The 18325-nt window shown below is 40.8% G+C and overlaps 1 pseudogene; it reads right to left on the reverse strand.

The window, feature by feature from the left end:
* Nucleotides 1-18263, reverse strand: part of LOC122131244 — a 25441-nt pseudogene extending 7178 nt beyond the window's left edge.
* Between the last annotated feature and the right edge of the window lie 62 nt (nt 18264-18325).

Raw genomic sequence — 18325 nt, forward strand, 5'->3', positions numbered from 1 at the left:
GTTCCACGAAAGTTCTCCAGCGTTTAAATTAAACGTTGAAGAACGCTAATCTCCATGAGAACTTTTGTGCATGTTCAAAACGTTTTATTTGGACCAGCGTTCTCCTCCGATCACCGACGATTACCGACGATTACAGCGTTCACCAGCTTTCACACAAAGCTCTTCTGGCGCAATACCAGCGACCATGCAGGATTACCAACGTTTCCTCTAACATCATAGAATGTTGACCAGAACGTCATGGTGTGACGGGGCCTTGAGTGAGTGAGTGAGTGGGTGCATGTGGGTGTGTGTGTGCGCATATGTTAGAGTGTGTGTATTGAGGGAGTGGAGAGTTCTGGAGAGATTTTTGGAATGTGTGTGTATGATGTACGTGTGGGTGTAGAAAAAATGATTTGTGTATATTTTTGTGTGCGTGTTTAAAGGATTAAATGTACTTGTGTGTGTAATTTTGTCTGTGTGTGTCCTTGTTCATGTGTGATACTGTTTGTGTTGGTTATCCTGGACTCATTCATGTGTGTTAGAGGGAGTGTGTGTGTGTGTGTCAGGAAGTAGTATAGGTGTGTAAATGAAGTAGAGTGTGTGTAAATAAGTGTGTTTCTCTCTGTCTATCTATGTGTGTGTGTGTGTGTGTGTGTGTGTGTGTGTGTGTTTCTCTCCCTCTCTCTCTGTATGGTTGTGAGTGTATATGTGACCTTGTTTATGTGATACAGTTTGTATTAATCATGATCCTGTGTGTGTTAGATGTGTATATCTTTTTGTGTGTGATTGCATGACTAAATATACTTGTGTTTCTATCTTTATGTGTGTGTGTCCTTGTTTAGTGTGTGATAATGTTTGTGTTGGTCATCCTGGACTCATTCCTGATTGTGTGTGTGTGTGTGCGTTTCCTGGTATCATGCCATGGAGTGAAGTGGAGTTGGTGTGTGTGTGTGTGTGTGTGTGTGTGTGTGTGTGTGTGTGTGTGTGTGTGTGTGTGTGTGCGTGTGTGTGTGTGTGTGTGTGTGTAGGTCTGTCAGGTCAGGAAGGCAGGAACAAGCATATGTGAAATGTCTTCACTCACACACACAAACAGTCACACACAGACTAGCAGGCCAGTCAAAACGTAAGGACACTACCCTTAGGGTAGGCATCACAGACCAAACACTGCCAGGCTTGGTTAAGTAAGTGTCAGAGATCAATTCTGTTCAACTTCATTGTCCTGATGACACATGTCATGATAACCTTATGGCAGTAAGCTGGCATCAGCTTTCAGGGCCAGACACTGCAGTTGCTCAGCAGCAGCTGTATGAGCTGGGAGTCGACTTGATCACATTCATGTTCATGTTTTAGAATTATCACAAGTCAAATGGCATCAGAAAATGACCAAGTGAAAACAAAGAAACATCAGCCTCCAGTACTGAAGGGACACTGATGGCACACGCATGATCACAGGCACTGCTAAACCTATAAACATACAAAACCTCCTTCTCTTTTTCATTCACACACACACACACACACACCTCAATGTTTCTGTGTTAATACACAAACATGTGTATCTATTTTTTCAGGGAAAAATTAATAAAATCACTCACATTTTCTCAGTCCTGGTTTAATCCAGCACTCTCCTCCATGGTCACACCTCAAAAGATAAGGGGAGAAGAAAATACAGTTGAGGCACAAAACTGTGAGTTTAGCATGTGAACTCATTTGTTATCAGTGTATCATTTTAATCAAGCAAAACTATGTACGTTTTCTAGATCAACAGGGAAAAACTAAGCATGAAATACAAAAATAGTAATATATTTCATAGCCTGGTTATTTTTTCTGGGATATTTTTTTAGGACAGATGTCATATATCCCCTCCCTCTGCAGCTAGATCATGGACTTCCTCAATAGCAGAGCAGAATCTGTCAGCATTGGACCTCTCTCCTCAAAGACACTAATCATGAACACTGCGGCCCTCAAGATTGTGTGCTGAGCCTAGGGCTGAACGATTTGGGAAAATAATCTAATTGCGATTTTTTACCAAAATATTGCGATTGCGATTTAATATGCGATTTTTTTTTTATCCTCTTTTTTTTCCCAACAAAACGTAATGAATGCTTTAAATATGACCAACACAATATTAGATACATTTAGTGTAAAATATTCTTTCCCACATTTTACATTTTTATTTAACTGCTCATTACAGAAAGAACAACAAATCGGTGGCTTTGCCACTGTGCATTTAAGTAATTTAAAAAAAGTAATTTTAAGTATAAACACTAGGCATGCACTTTTTAAACACTGTTTGCAAAATGTACCATCTTAAAAAATAAAAAATAAAAAAATTAATCTTTTTTTTTTTTTTTTTAGACCACGTTTTTTAATCGCGAACGTTGCGGTTAGAAAATCGCGTTCTATCATATCGCGATTAAATCGCAAATGCAATTAATCGTTCAGCCCTAGCTGAGCCCCCTGCTCTACACACTCTTCACATATGATTGCACTGCCTCCTATGAGAGCAACTCCATCATCAGGTTTGCTGATGACACCAATGTCATAGGCTTGATCACTGGTGGTGATGAGACAGCGTACAGGAGTGAGGTGTCAAGCTGAGAGACATGGTGCCATCAACCAACCTTTCCCTCAATGTCAGCAAAACTGAAGAGAAGACTGTGGATCAGAGGAGAAGGAACAGAGGACCAACATCATCAGTTACTTCACATAGACGTGTCTGCACTGGTGAAGGTGGGCACAATTTAATTCCTAGGAGTTCACATCAGTGAGGACCTCACATGGTCATAGAGTAGAGACCAGCAAATCAAGAAAGAAAAGGAGCAGCTGTACTTCCTCAGGAAACTGAGGAGGCCACCCAGTATCCTTACAAACTTCTACCAGATGCACTATTGAGAGTATGCTAACAAACAGGCTGACCGTGTGGTATGACAACAGCACTGCTCAGAACCATCAAAGAGTCATCAAGACAGCAGATAAGGAGCTCCACTCTCAACCCTGGAGCTCACTTACAACCAGAGTCTGCAGGCAAGGCCTGAGGCATAGTAAAGGACCCCACCGATCCCATGCTGTTATGTCCCTGTGTGTGTTTCTGCTTGTTTTGTGCTTGATTGCTCTTGTGTTTGCAGTTCCTTGTTTATGTGTGTGTTTTCCAGGATGTCCTATAGGCTGATGACACCTAATTGACAACACCTCTGCCTGCTGATGTTTCAATGGGGTTCCACCCTTTGTAAACACACTCTTCCAGTTTGTGAGACTCAGAAACTAGACAAGGCCAAAGCGTGCGGATTTAGACATGCCATTATCAGTCTGTTTTGGACCAGATACTGTAAATGTTCTGTTTCCTAGTTTCGTATGTCTTAGGTGTAATACAATCTTTACATGTTCACAGGCTCTGTGTCAACATATGTTTTGCCCACAGTGCAGTCTCTCTCTTTTGTTATTGCCTCTGACCCTACACAGGGGTGTAACACAAGCATAGATAATTTACCCAGTTTACCCAGACAGTCTGTCAGGTGGGACTGCAGTGTGAACAGTTCCTGCTGGAAGGAGAGAAGTGGAGAGAGGAAAATGGGAAGAAGGAGTGTAACAACGCTGTTGCTATGGGCACCAGAGCAGAGTCGACCCACCCATAGCACTGCTGGGAATTTTTGGTTGAGACAGACGTCTTACAGCAGCACTGACTGCCATCAGCCCTGGCTTCAGCATGCTGTGACTTGAGAGAAGATGAGGGTTATAGAAGTGGCTGCTGACTGGTGATACTAGCAGGACATGTGCACCCATGACTTCTTGGAGTTTAGGAAGAGGAGCAACATGCACATCCATGTAGGAATAGAAAGAAGATGCACCTCCAGCAGTCCAGATGTGGTGCTCTTAGTGAAAAGAGTTTGCCCATCCGCTCCATTAAAATCTTCCTCCACACCCCCTGAGCCTTGGTGCCCTCGGCACATGTTTAAAATTACACCCAGATAAACACCCAGCACTCACCTGAAAGTCTCTAGTTTACAGTTCGGATCATTCAGTCTGTCTGTGAGCTCTGTGACCCCTGAGTCTCCTGGGTGATTGTAGCTCAGATCCAGCTGTTTCAGGTAGAAGGGGTTTGATTTGAGGGCAGAGGCCAAGAAAGAACATCCCTGGTGTGTGATGAGACAACCAGACAGTCTGAAACAAGAGATCATTTCCCCTCATTATTAGAGAAGGGAATGCATTACGCAAGACATTTGCAAATTCAGCCATTTTGTCTGTCAAAATCCCACAAATGTATTTGTGAAAAACAATTTACTTTGAGAGCAGATACATTACTAAAAACATCCATAAACTGACTCAGTCTGCTTCAAAACCCAGCTGAGGAATAATTCCAAGAGGTTGAAGAACGAACAGTTTACAGAGATTCCATTCAGAACTAAAGTCTTATTCATGTCTTATTATTCTACTCAGATGCCTTTATGTTTCTTAGAATTAGAAGTAGGGTAAGCAGATATCTGTGTGTTCCTGAATGTACCATTTATATCTGTGTGCCTCTGTGTTTCTCAGTGAAAAGGACTGGGGTGTTCTGGTTATGTCTTGAAGGTCATAGGGTCTCTCTAACTCCTGAGTCTGGACCGAGGGTGGCCCATGTGATCTGAGCTCTGTGATGAACTCTCCTCTCCTTTCAACTGATAAAATACTTCAAGTCGTGTTCCCTGTCTAGTTAGAGAAGCTGGTGAATCTTTGTGTGAAGCCATGCTCTCTCTCCCTTGATGTGCCTCATTGTTCCTGATTTTTTTTACCATTGCCTGACTGAGGTCTCCGTTCCTGTGGTATACAATTACTAATATAACATAACTTGGCGTCCTTGGGGAACCTCTCTGTCTGAGAAATTTTCATTACGGGTTAACAGACTTTTACTACAAACAATACAAATGGGACACTTTGTATCAGTTCTACTTAAACACTACACATGTTCTTACAGTAATGAATGAAAACACATAATGAAAACTGATTACATGTTTTCTGGCTGACTCTTGATAGGCAGCAATTATACAAGTCCACAACAATTCTGACCTACACTGATTGACTGGTCAATCTATACCATGGGTCAAGATGATTATAATTATCCCCTGAAGAAATATAACTTTAAGAACACACTCTGAATCCATTTACTGACCATCTACACCCAAGCATTTGAGAATATGTGTTTAACCTTCATTACACCATTACAACTACTTCGTGTACCAGGAGACATTAATAGGTGGCAGGAGTGTCCTGTCACTTTCTGCAAAATGCAGATGGTTTTGTAGACAGAAGTGTGAGCAGTTCATGGACAGCAAACTAATCTAGCACATGCATCAAAAGCTCCAATCAGGAGTGATACTAGATACTAGAATGAAAGTCAAACACCAACCTTAGTTTCTGTAGTATACAGTGAGGGCTACTTAGTCCTGCAGAGAGAAGCTGGATTCCAGCATCCTTCAGGTCATTGTTTGTGAGGTCCAGTTCTGTCAGGGACAACGAAGACTGCAGGGCAGAGGCTACAGCCTTACAGGATTCCTCTGTTAGCTTACAGTCAGCAAGACTGCGTAGAGTGAGAGGTAAAGAGACAGAGAGTAGAACATGGCATGGTAGCATGGATAAAAACAATACTGTTCAGAAGTTTAGAATGACACAGAAATTGACACTTTATCCATAAAAAAGGAGCAAAATTAACAGGAATATAGTTAAGCAGAGCTGCCAACATTGTGTTTCAGAAAGTAGTAGCAAGACGAGCGGAGCGAGGTGGAAATGTTTTAGGCCTCAGCGGCCCCCAGAAGCCAGAGACTTTACGTGATCTGAGATGCAATCTAGGTCATATTAGGACATGTTTTTCTGTAAAAAATTGCAGTATTTTGAGTGTATAATTCTTCTTTTCCCTGTACTGTTGCACACAATTATACACAGACATACACAAAAAGGTGTTTTATTACCCAAACACATGAAATAATACTGAATTACCAAATACAGTACTGACACTGTAGTGTCAGATGGTGGTCACTAAGCACTGAACATTAGAGCAACATTAGAGTTCAACCTAAAATAAATATTAATATTTCTCTACTGATCTGTGCTATACATGTAATTTCTGTATGATTACAATCATTGTAAGCATTATTATTAAGCATTTGATTTTTACAATCAAAATCGCTGAATTTGCGCATGCCCTGTTCAAACAGAACGGAGATACGCGAGGTGAGACAGTGACGAGCTGCGCCTCATCTCAGATTGTGCAATCCCTCACAAACTGGGATGAGCGCATGCCTTTAGCTTTCTCATTGTCTGTCACCACTGTAATATTTAGATAGATAGATACTTTATTCATCCCGAGAGAAATTTTGGAAATTTGTAGGCACATTTATTATATGTCCCTTCTATCCATAGAATAGGTCATGTATTTCACGTAGTGAAGAACCTATTTAGCAGTGAAAAAGCACAGAGGGGAGGCAAACATTACCTCTGCCTCAATGAAGGGGGCGTGCGAGAGCCTGGAAACTGGATTTTCAATCGAAACGTGAAGTGATAAATAATGGGAAACCAATGCCGGAGCTAAAAGGTTTGTTTCAAACGACGGACAGAAGATAACACGATCGACTACTCAGATTGAAAGCCAAATTGCTTTTTGGAACCTCAAGAATTGATTTGGCTTTGGACGAACACCGGCGACTAAATATTAACAAGGGGGGGGGGGGGGCTTCTCACCCCCTCATTCGCTAACATTACATTGATAACAGCCCTTCCTCCGTTGATTTCACATTATTTCTCTGAGGATTGTTTAATGTCTATGTGAAGCCATTTAACATCATACAAGAGGTTGTGATCACTTTGAACCAAAGACTGCTTTTTATTGGTGAGCTGATTTTGAGAAATTAAACTTTGCAGCTAAGGTTGTGTTTCCTGTTTGCTATGGTTATGTAGTTGCTATGCTAGCTAGGATAACTAGCTAGCTAAGGGAACTTTAAATAACATTAAACGATTTAAATGGAAGAGTTCAATTTGCATGAAATGATAGCTAGTTATCTAGCTGATGTTATAGTCTCCTCGATTTAACTCAAACAATTATAATGGGAAAAGGTAGAAACCCTCAGGGTACCTGTACAACTTCGTATGAAATAGTTCATATTCATGAGTGCATATTCACAGATATTTACACGAGTTCATCACAAGCTAGCAGCTGCCAACTGTATGTACCTTACCTATGCGTGTTGATAAGAATGCTGATATGAAATATGAAAAACAACCAGTAGTCGATGTGCAAGTTGCAAATTGAATGGTGATTTAAGCTACTCTATTGGGTTTATATATTTGTAAATCTGACTCTGAAAGATCACCTGGGGTACGTTCGTCGTAGGATTGAAGCTAAGTTAATCAATTGGCCTTTTAGCCCGTTAAGATTAGCGAGCTGATTGAGAACAGCAAATATCGGTTCGTTAACGGCTGATCCGCATCCTAATCATGTTGTTAATTTCAACCAGGCTAAAGTTATCATGGCATTTGCGCGTGCACGTCCTACTTCAAAAGGCAGGAAAGGTTGATCACCAAAACCATGATTTTCTAACGGTATAATGGTTCTAAACTCAAAGAAAAGGGCTCTTTTTCTCCGCTGGCGAGTAGGAGATGAACATGAACGCTTATGAAGAATACAAGACCATAATCATGGCAAAATTCAACACCACCACCGCTGTGAGAGCAAGGTGTGTTGGGATGTTTATAGGGTGATATCTATGTATGAATACCTGACGGCAAGTGTCCACTGGTACAGAGGTTTCCTCTACCGGTTTGAATCTGCATGGTTGCTAGTCCAAATCCCCTCACCTCCTTCCTCGATGTAGTTTTACATTTCCTTGGAAGTCGCTTTGAATAAAAGCTTCTGTTAAATGACTAAATGTATTAATAACAAATGCAATAAATTGAAGCAGTGAAAATAAATTGTCTGTATTTCTCTCTATTCTTATCATGAGTCCACCTTAATCATTTTCTACAATAATGATATGCTATGGTGTACTAATAACACTCATATAATTATGAGTGCTTTGTTCTCCGCATCACCGACACTACAAAAATGTACCACTCGCAAAAAAGCGCAAGACAGTCAATGTTCGACTGTGGTGTTTGCAATAAATGACTCGAGAAGGTCTTGTAAATTAATGATTCCTTGTCGGCTAAATCGGTAGCGCTCATACAAGAATAATGGATCTTGGCGATCGCAAAGAACTCTCTCCCTCCGCTAATCTAACTCTAATATCAGTCCTTGGTCAATGGGATCCCTCCTTTTTCCGGGGGTGTGGCAAGCTTATCCAGCTACACTTAAGTTAGCCTGCCCTGGAGCAGGTTAGTGCTAATCGATATGTAACTATGGTGATTTATCAAAAGTTGCTTCCACGAACCAAAAAGAGGGGCGTTTTTTATCTTAGCCTGAAAATTAGCTCGTTAAACCGCTTAGCGAGCTACGACGAATACCCCCCAGCTCTCTCACCAGCCACGAACCTCACCGCACGTTACTGGTCTACATGTATAGAATTCCTCATCAACCGCGGGAATCCTTAAACTACAAAACAGCATAGCATCCTGATAAAGGTAGTGACGGCATTCAAAATAATAAAGTACCCCGAACCTATTGGCTCTGCCTACGCAAGGGACGAATCATAATACGGCTTATACTGTATGTGAGCTTTAGGGCTGGTTGTATGTCAACACATGCACGTGGCTGCCTGCTAGATGAATGATATTGATTTGTTGGGTAATGCGTAGGATATTTAAGTCAAGTGTAGCAGCGTAATTGGGGCCTGGAAATCGTATCTGCTACGCCAAAATCGTGTATGTTGGCAGCTCTGAGTTAAGACATTGGTCAATTTAAAAATAATGATTTCAGATTGAAATAATAATCATGTGCTTGGAATTTGTTTTCATCAAAGAATCCTCCATTTGCAGAAATTACAAACTTAGTAGCATTACAGCTTGACTGCTTCCTTTATAAATATGTCTTGCAATTTCTCCAATTTGGAGCAATGCTCATGTCACTGTCATGGTCAGTGTCTTGTTGTAGGAAAACACTTGTGTCCTTACACATCATTTTAAAACCCACAGTGAGAAAGAGGAAAGGAAATAGTATGCATCAATGCCAGTGTGAAAGGAGCAAGAGGCAAAACAGAACATACAACCGACTACTCTCATAGTTTACCACCAGAGGGGAGATGGAATAAAGCTTTGCAAACTTGTACAGCCTCCTTGAAAATGTATTTGTGTGGCTTCAGTTCAAAATCCCACACATTTCTTTTTGAAAAACTATTTACTTTGAGAACAGATACATTACTTAAAACATCCATAAACTGACACAGACTGCTTTAAAACCAAGCTGAGGATTAATTCATTAAAAATGTGATCATTAGTGGGTAAGCAGTAGAACTTGTATATTGGGATTTCATCTTACCTTATCTCATTTTATTTTATTTTTGATTTATTGTCAATGTTATGTTTGATATATGTATACATTAATGCCTTTTTAGGTTGTATATAGCCTTTTTCTCCTTTTTCTCTTACTCTGGCAGGGGGACTGCCAATGAAAACTAGCCCTTTGGCTATAATTGGGTGCATTTACATTTGCATGTTCATGAATGTACACTGTCTCTCTTGATCAAATAAACACATTGATTTCCAAGAGGTTGAAGAACGAAAAGTTTACAGAGATTCCATTCAGAACTAAAGTCTTATTAATATTATCTGTCGTATTCTACTCAGATGCCTTTATGTTTCTTAAAATTAGAAGTAGGGTAAGCAGATATACAGTACGTGTGTTCCTGAATGTGCCATTTATATCTGTGTGCCTCTGTGTTTCTCAGTGATAAGGACTGGGGTGTTCTGGTTATGTCTTGAAGGTCATAGGGTCTCTCTAACTCCTGAGTCTGGACCCAGGGTGGCCCACGTGATCTGAGCTCTGTGATGAACACTCCTGTCCTTTCAACTGATAAAATACTTCAAGTCATGTTTGTTCCCTGTCTAGTTAGAGAATCTGGTGAATCTTTATGTGAAGCCATGCTCTATCTCCCTTGATGTGCCTCATTGTTCCTGAATTTTCTGCCATTGCCTGACTGAGGTCTTCATTCCTGTGGAATAAAATTACTAACATATCTTGGCTTCCTTGGGGAACCTCTCTGTCTGAGAAATTTTCATTACGGGTTAACAGACTTTTACTAAAAACAATACAAATGGGACACTTTGTATCAGTTCTACTTAAACACTACACATGTTCTTACAGTAATGAATGAAAACACATAATGAAAACTGATTACATGTTTTCTGGCTGACTCTTGATAAGCAGCAATTATACAAGTGTAAAAGTGTGCTATACAAGTCCACAACAATTCTGACCTACACTGATTGACTGGTCAATCTATACCATAGGTCAAGATAATTATAATTATCCCCTGAAGTAATCACTTTGAAAACACACTCTGAATCCATTTACTGACCATCTACACCCAAGCATTTGAGAATATGTGTTTAACCTTCATTACACCATTACAACTACTTAGTGTACCAGGAGACATTGATAGGTGGCAGGAGTGTCCTGTCACTTTCTGCAAAATGCAGATGGTTTTGTAGACAGAAGTGTGAGCAGTTTATGGACAGCAAACTAATCTAGCGCATGCATCAAAATCTCCAATCAGGAGTGATACTTGATCATACAATGAAAGTCAAAAACCAACCTTAGTTTCTGTAGTATACAGTGAGGGCTACTTAGTCCTGCAGAGAGAAGCTGAATTCCAGAATCCTTCAGTTCATTGTTTGTGAGGTCCAGTTCGGTCAGGGAGACCGATGACTGCAGGGCAGAGGCTACAGCCTTACAGGATTTCTCTGTTAGCTTACATTCAGCAACACTGCGTAGAGTGAGAGGTAAAGAGACAGAGAGTAAAACATGGCATGGTAGCACGGATAAAAACAATACTGTTCAAAAGTTTAGAATGACACAGAAATTGACACTTTATCCATCAAAAAAGGATAAAAAGGAACAGGAATATAGTTAAGATATTGGTCAATTTAAAAAGAATGGTTTCAGATTGAAATAATAATTCTGTGCTTAGAATTTGTTTTCATCAAAGAATCCTCCATTTGCAGAAATTACAAACTTTGTAGCATTACAGCTTGACTGCTTCCTTTATAAATATGTCTTGCCCAATTTGGAGAAATGCTCATGTCACTGTCATGGTCACTGTCTTGTTGTAGGAAAACACTTGTGTCCTTACACATCATTTTAAAACCCACAGTGAAATGTAGGAAAGGAAATAGTATGCATCAATGCCAGTGTGAAAGGAGCAAGAGGCAAAACAGAACATACAACCGACTAATCTGATAGTTTACCACCAGAGGGTAGATGAAATAAAGCTTTGCAAACTTGTACAGCCTCCTTGAAAATGTATTTGTGTGGCTTCCGTTCCAAATCCCACAAATTTATTTTCGAAAAACGATTTACTTTGAGAGCAGATACATTACTAAGAACATCCATAAACTGACTCAGTCTGCTTTAAAACCTAGCTGAGGATTAATTCCAAGAGTTTGAAGAGCGAAAAGTTTACAGAGATTCTATTCAGAACTAGTCTTATTAACGTCTTATTATTCTACTCAGATGCCTTTAAGTTTCTTAGAATTAGAAGTAGGGTAAGCAGATATCTGTGTGTTCCTGAATGTGCCATTTATATATGTGTGCCTCTGTGTTTCTCAGTGATAAGGACTGGGTGTTCTGGTTATGTCTTGAAGGTCATAGGGTCTCTCTAACTCCTGAGTCTGGACCCAGGGTGGCCCATGTGATCTGAGCTCTGGGATGAACACTCCTCTTCTTTCAACTGATAAAATACTTCAAGTCATGTTCCCTGTCTAGTTAGAGAATCTGGTGAATCTTTATGTGAAGCCATGCTCTATCTCCCTTGATGTGCCTCATTGTTCCTGAATTTTCTACCATTGCCTGACTGAGGTCTTCATTCCTGTGGAATAAAATTACTAACATATCTTGGCTTCCTTGGGGAACCTCTCTGTCTGAGAAATTTTCATTACGGGTTAACAGACTTTTACTACAAACAATACAAATGGGACACTTTGTATCAGTTCTACTTAAAGACTACACATGTTCTTACAGTAATGAATGAAAACACATAATGACAACTGATTACATGTTTTCTGGCTGACTCTTGATAGGCAGCAATTATACAAGTGTAGAAGTGTGCTATACAAGTCCACAACAATTCTGACCTACACTGATTGACTGGTCAATCTATACCATAGGTCAAGATAATTATAATTATCCCCTGAAGAAATCACTTTGAAAACACACTCTGAATCCATTTACTTACCATCTACACCCAAGCATTTGAGAATATGTGTTTAACCTTCATTACACCATTACAACTACTTACTGTACCAGGAGACATTGATAGGTGGCAGGAGTGTCCTGTCACTTTCTGCAAAATGCAGATGGTTTTGTAGACAGAAGTGTGAGCAGTTCATGGACAGCAAACTAATCTAGCACATGCATCAAAATCTCCAATCAGGAGTGATACTTGATCATAGAATGAAAGTCAAACACCAACCTTAGTTTCTGTAGTATACAGTGAGGGCTACTTAGTCCTGCAGAGAGAAGCAGAATTCCAGCATCCTTCAGGTAATTGCTTGTGAGGTCCAGTTCGGTCAGGGAGACCGAGGACTGCAGGGCAGAGGCTACAGCCTTACAGGATTCCTCTGTTAGCTTACAGTCAGCAAGTCTGCGTAGAGTGAGAGGTAAAGAGACAGAGAGTAGAACATGGCATGGTAGCATGGATAAAAACAATACTGTTCAAAAGTTTAGAATGACAGAAATTGACACTTTATCCATCAAAAAAGGAGCAAAATGAACAGGAATATAGTTAAGACTATAGTACAAACTTTGTAGCATTACAGCTTGACTGCTTCCTTTATAAATATGTCTTGCCCAATTTGGAGAAATGCTCATGTCACTGTCATGGTCACTGTCTTGTTGTAGGAAAACACTGCATTGCAAAGACGCACAATAATGACAAAAATCCACGAGCTGTATGAAGCTGAAAAGAAAAAAAAGGAAAATGACTTGGCTGCTACGAAACATCAGGCGCTGACAGGGGATCACTGGACTTCTGTGAGTAACGATAACTACCTGGGTGTAACTGCACATCTAATCACCGACGAATGGAAGTTAAAGTCGTTTACACTAACGTGCATGAAAACAAAAGAGCGCCACTTTGCAGAGGCATGTGCACAACAGTTCCAAACTGTTGCAAGCAACTGGGCAATTGAAGACAAAACGACCATTATAGGGAAAGACAGTGCACGTAAAATGATAGCCGCGGCTAGACTACTGTAAAAGGGCATTTAGAGGCATTAGATTGTGTCATGGTGTGGTTAATGGTTGTTTGGCAAAAAAGAGAAAAATGTTCAAACATCCTATAAAAACAATGGCTAAGAAGCCCAAATCATTTCTGTTTGATTTAAAAAGAAAAGAAAATGTTTTTATTCAACCATACAATGTCTAAAAAGCCCAAATTCTGTTTAGGATGAAGATTATATTAATGTTCCATATGGAATAGCAAAGATAACTGCTAAAGAACTGCTGAGTTGCAGCACCATTGTTTTTTTTATGAATAAAAAAAGAAAACGTGTTAAATGTATATATCCGTCCTTTGTCATATATCTTTTTGTCCTCACAAAAATATACAGAGAAAACTGGTAATATGTGATTAATCATGATTAATCCACAGAAACCTGTGATTAATCTGATTAAAAATTTTAATCATTTCACAGCCCTACATTTTACGTGTCTATTTCTCTGTAACTTAAAAAAAAATCTAAGCAAAAACAAGTCAAACAAACAACTTTTATGTAAACATACGACCATCTACAGAGTTCGGTCCGGCATCTTTTTCTCCCAGCGTCGCGTTCTTTAGATATTAGCATAAATGTGATTTGATTGGCTAGTGCCTACGCTGCCGTATTTGCATAAATGTGATTTGATTGGCTGACGCATGCGTTGCCTCTCAAAAAGTTGAAAATTTTTCAACTTTCGGCGCAAGCAAAGCAACAGAACGCAACGGAACCACAATTCAGTTTGGCAAAGGATGACGTCACACCATTCAATGTAAATGGTCAACATTGACGGATCAACGCAACCGTCTGAGCCAGCCAGAACACCTAAAAATGTCATTATGTAGATAAGGCCTATGTGAACAGTTTTACCGACTTAGACAAATTGTGAGATCAGAGAGCTAATTTTTGCCTAGAGTAAAACATTAATGTTCCTATTGTCTGGTTAACACAGTCTACAGTTCACAGTATGCGTTTGTTAACACAGTCTTCAATATTACTTACCTCAGTGTCTCCAGTTTGCAGTTGGGACTCTGTAGAGCAGAGGACAGCTTTTCCAATAACTGCTGCAGGTCATTCTGACTGAGGTCCAGCTCTCTTACGGGGGAGTTTGCAGACTGCAGAGCTGAGGCCACAATCTCACACGACTTCTTCGTTAGTTCACAGCCAGCAAGTCTACAATTATAAATCATAAGACAGTGTGTGTAGGAGATTATTAGGTGATTTTCAAAAGTATGCATTGAATACATACATGAATACATATTGTATGCACTTTTATACACAGCTGTATTTTTCAAACTTATAGTACCAAATAGCAATTCTGCTGCAGCAGATCTAATTCCTTGAAATGTTTCCTTTTTTTAATGTTATTTTTTTCACAAGATAAATAACAGTAGGATGAGAAGATGAGGGATTTTTAATGAAGTTTGACATAACACAAATATATATAATTTTATTACATTTAGAACATATGATTCAATTCTGGTCAGGCTGACAACTCGAACAGCAATAAATGCTGGAACAGCAGAAATACATTTACATTTACATGTACATTTAGTCATTTAGCAGACGCTTTTGTCCAAAGCGACGTACAAGGGAGAGAACAGTCAAGCTAAGAGCAATAAAAAGCATGGTGTAACAATAAATACTACTTTACATGAGAATTAGAAAAACAACGACCTAGAAAAAAGGAAAAAGAAGTGCAGGAATGTAACTGCTGAAGTGCAAGTTAAGCGCTAGTCAGGTGCCAGTTAGGAGGGGAGGTGCTCTCTGAAGAGTTGGGTCTTCAAAAGCTTCTTGAAGGTAGAGAGGGACGCCCCTGCTCTGGTAGTACTAGGCAGTTTGTTCCACCAACGTGGAACTACAAATGAAAATAGTCTGGATTGCCGTGGTTGCACGGACGGCAGTGCCAAACGACGCTCACTAGACGAGCGCAGCGTCCTGGGTGTAACATTTGCCCTTACAAGAGCATTTAGGTAGGTGGGAGCAGAACCAGCAAGCACTCTGTAGGCAAGCATAAGTGACTTGAACTTAATGCGAGCAGCTACTGGCAGCCAGTGGAGCTCAATGAGTAGCGGGGTGACGTGTGCCCTTTTCGGTTGGTTGAACACCAGACGCGCCGCCGCGTTCTGGATCATCTGTAGTGGTTTCACCACGCAAGCCGGCAGGCCCGTTAGGAGGGCGTTGCAGTAGTCAAGGCGGGAGCTCACCAAGGTTTGCACCAGCAGCTGGGTGGCATACTGGGTTAGGTACGGCCTGATTTTGCGGATGTTGTATAGCGCAAAGCGGCACGACCTGGAGACAGAGGCGATGTGGGCCGTGAAGGTCAGTTGGTCATCAATAATGACCCCGAGGTTTCTTGCTGTTTTGGCTTGTTGTTGTAAGTCCAATACCAGATTTGCTGAACCACATCTAAATAATCTATCGGGTGTAGAGTAGTTTGGTATGATGTTGCCAACAGGGCTTAAAGCAAAGAAAATGTCTGTATCTGAAATTATCCGATGGATTTCGTTCCTAGTGTTACAGCTAGCTGACTATACAGGTAGGACATAGTTTGTAAGTTGATGCGCTGTAACAGAACTATTAACAATTAAAAATATCACACTGTCAGAAAAAAAAATGCAAATCATTTCTGTAGAGGTTGCTTTCACATTAGGTGGTGTAACCATTGGTTTAAGCTGATTTCTCAGACCTTTATTATTTCCATATGGGATGTAATTGGTAACTCACCGGGCCTTTCTGCAGCATCTCACAGCTGGTATTAGTCTCCGCCATCCCTCCTCTGATGTGTTGTATTTCGTCAAGTCAAACTTATCCTGCACCTCCTCAGACATCAGAAGCATGTGGGCCAGTGCTGAACATTGGGCAGGTGTCAATCTATCTGAGAAGCCACCTGAAGATTTCAGATATGTCTGAACAATTTTATGTTGGGAATGATCATTCATTTCAAATAAGCAATGGAAAAGATTGATGCATCTTTCAGGAGACAGATCCTTTCTCTTGAGACGCTTGATGTACAGACAAGTTTTCTTGATGTTCTCTGAGCTGCTGTGTGTGTTTGACAGCAGACCTTGTAAAAGGGCCTGATTGCTCTCCAATGAGATGCCTACAAGGAAGCGGAGGAAAAGGTCTAGGTGTCCATTCTTGCTGTCCAAAGCTTTGTCCATTGCTTCCTTCAACAGAACATGCAAGGGAAGGGGGGCTTGCAGGTCTTTGTGTTTTTTACTGAAGAATGATTTCAGTATCTCAAAATGTTCTGACATGTAGGAGTGAAACACAAACATGGCTGCCAGAAACTCCTGGATGCTGAGATGCACAAAGCAGTAGACCTTCTTGTGCTGAAACACACATTCCTCCCTGAAGATCTCAGTGCACATGCCAGAGTACACTGAGGCATCACTCACATCAATGCCACACTCTCTCAGGTCTTCCTCATAGAACATGAGATTGCCATTCTCCAGATGCTTGAAGGCCAGCTCTGCCAGTTTCAGTATGACATCTTTATGTGATTCTAGGAGCCTCTGTCTATCTCGATCATTTTCCTCTAGATACTTCTGGTTCTTCCTGGTGGTCTGGATGAGCAGGAAGTGTATGAACATCTCAGTCAGAGTTTTAGGGGCTTTCTTCCCATCATCTTCTTCCAGTATCTGCTGAAGGACAATGGCTGAGATCCAACAGAAGACTGGCATGTGGCACATGATGTGGAGGCTCCTGGATGCCCTAATGTGCGAGATGATTCTGTTGGCTTGATTCTGGTCACTGATCCTCTTCCTGAAGTACTCTTCCTTCTGTGGATCATTGAACCCTCGTACTTCTGTCACCTGATTGATGCACTGAGAAGGGATCTGACTGGCTGCTGCTGGTCGGGAGGTTATCCAGATGAGAGAAGAGGGAAGCAGAGTTCCCTGAATGAGGCTCGTCATCAACACATCCACTGATGATGTTTGTGTAACATTAGACAACTGCTGGTTCTCTTGGAAATTCAATGGAAGTCGACTCTCATCCAGACCATCAAAGATGAACACAATATGGCGGTCTTTGTATTCACCATCCTGTAGCTCCCTAAGCTCAGGGTAGAAGTCTAGCAGGAGCCTGTGAAGACTGTACTGATCATGTTTGACCAAATTCAGCTCACGGAACGGAAGTATAAACATGAAATCTACATCTTGGTTAGCTTTCTCCTCTGCCCAGTCAAGGATGAACTTCTGCACTGAGACGGTTTTTCCAATGCCAGCAATGCCCTTGGTCATGACAGTTCTGATGGGTCTCTGCTGTCCAGGTAAGGGCTTGAAGATGTCATTGCAGTTGATTGCTGTGTCTTCTGTAGTTTGTGTTCTGGATGCTGACTCTACCTGCCAAACTTCATGTTCATTATTCACCCCTTCACTCTCTCCCTCTGTGATGTACAGCTCTGTGTAGATCTTGTTCAGGAGTGTTTGAGTCCCTGGTCTTATGACACCTTCAGATATGCTCTCAAACCTCCTCTTCATACTGGCTTTATGAGTCATCAGTGCTCTGTTCAGGACATCATCTATTTGGCATCAAACAAACAATCAAACAGACAAATACAGATCAGTACCCAACACATTTCTTATTGTCTCTTAACCCACATTTCAAGAAGAGTAACAGTGAACAATGAACTTCAAAATGTCACCATCATTTTGTTTTTTAACTAAATGGTGTTTCTATTTGTGTAGGAACCCAACTCTTGGAAGCAGTTCCAAAAAAATACTTCAAGACTCACCTGTTAGTTTGGCCCTTTTGACAGGAGCAGGCTCAGTTTGGAGATGTTTGCTTCCTTCCATGACTATGTGCTCATCCAAAGGAGTCTGTGGATACATCTGTGCCATGTGTAAGTGTGGGTATAGGGGGTTCTGCCCCGAGTCTGAGTGTGGATATGGAGGAACTTGTGCCATGGTTGTAGATGGCTTTAGATGAAGCTGTGCCATTTCTCTGTGTTGGTAGAGAGAAGATTGTG

Source organism: Clupea harengus, unplaced genomic scaffold (genome assembly GCF_900700415.2).
Source record: "Clupea harengus unplaced genomic scaffold, Ch_v2.0.2, whole genome shotgun sequence".
In the NCBI taxonomy this organism is placed as follows: Eukaryota; Metazoa; Chordata; class Actinopteri; order Clupeiformes; family Clupeidae; genus Clupea; species Clupea harengus.